Here is a 1,806-nt window from a genome sequence, read left to right on the forward strand (position 1 = left end):
ATAACTGACTGCCACCAACCTGAAAAACAGCTAGCATACAACTATCAAAACGGATTATGGTTCCTAATTTTTTTTTTTTGTCAGATACAGCAAYTGTAAGTTCTGCCACCATTCAGAACATTTGCCACATCCAATCAGAGTTAGTACATGGTCATAGGAAGCTTTGTCAAGTGGTAACCATCCAAATTCACTGTCATGCAGACAGACTAGGTTATTGGGTGCTTAAGAACTTTACCATTTTCACTGTATAAGTCATAGTTCTAAGAAAGAGGAAACCAATTCCTAAATTCACCACAGTCCTCATCTTAACTGAAAACATGACATTTTGGGTCAGAGAATTACTTGTCTGCAAGCTCACTTGATCAACAGATGGACAATGTGTGTCATGAAGCTTTGCAGGAACAATTCCTTTTGATTAATAAAATATTTGCCTCAAATACTACAGGCATTCAGCAAAATTTCAGATACAAATACCACACCTATTTGTGTAATTCCCTAGTAGAAAGAATAATCAAAATCCACAGACCGCATATTTAGGCAACTATTATACACAAGTTCTTTCCACAGACGAGTTTGTTCATTCACAGACCAAAGGAAGCAGTTGTTTTAACTYTGCTAAACCATTCGGAAGAAACGGTTAAATTTGTGTGGGAAAATTCCTTGGATTCTTTAAAGCTCCCAATACAAAATTTAGTGATGTCAAGCATATTCATTAAGCGTGTTGTACTATGAAAGTGGAGTAGATGCATCACATCTTTTTTTCAAACCTATTGCGGTTTTTCTGGGATTATATATAACAGATACACTTCACAGTTAAATCACGGTAGGAGGAGAAAAACAATCAGTGGAGCACGGTACTATTTGATAGGTTATGGCGTCTTCAGCATCTAGCGCTTAGCAAATAACATCTTAATAGCCCAGGTGGCATTAGTCTGCTCACAATGCTTCAGCATCACATCTGAAGTTGAAAGAGGTACAAAAATAAGTCTTCTTTAAAATGTCCTGCTAAAACTGGACTTTAAGGCCAGTGGCAATAAAGTAATTTCTTCATTTTATCAGAGGTTTCAACCTTTCCATGACTGGGCTAGAAACTGAACAATGCGGCAAAACAAAAATCCTTTCTAGCAATAGTACTTCACCCTTTCTTAAGTTCCACCCAATAGAAAACCAATGCAACAACCACTTTCCTGAACTTCGAATCCCAAACAAAACATGAGTCACATCATTAATGACCAGAATCTTTACAAATGGTAGGTAAGCGCTCAAATTGCACAAGATGGAATGAATCAGACTTTTTTTTTTTTTTTTTTTAATAGGTTTGCAGTGAGGAGCCTGAAGAGTCTTTCAGTGACTAGCAACCCTTCTCTGCTCTGAAAGGCCACAGATTAAGAGCAGGGAGATTAACCAATTTATCTGCAGCTTTGAAGAACCTCCCCCTTTGATTCCACGAACTCCCATGAATCACTGGAGTAGTCTTCAAGACAATGATTTGAAAATACCCCATTCTTCAAGTATACACATCTAAAATAGGAACCAGCCCTTCATAGTATATGCAGCACCTTCCAATACACATTTAAGCGGGCAAACTGGTGAAACCTACTTAAATTCAGAATTGTTTTTGTCTTGCCTCACCCTACTCTTCCACGTCTTCCAAAAACTACAGCTTTCACCTAAAGTCAGAGAAAGGCAAATGCCTCTCCCAGAAAAGCTTTTGGTCCCTTCCCAAAAAAGCAGCAGTTGAGGAAGACTCAATTTAGAACATTAAAGTTCTGAGGGGAGGGATGCCAGTAAGAGAGGCTCACAGTT

Source organism: Apteryx rowi, unplaced genomic scaffold (genome assembly GCF_003343035.1).
Source record: "Apteryx rowi isolate R43461 unplaced genomic scaffold, aptRow1 scaffold_119, whole genome shotgun sequence".
Lineage (NCBI taxonomy): Eukaryota > Metazoa > Chordata > Aves > Apterygiformes > Apterygidae > Apteryx > Apteryx rowi.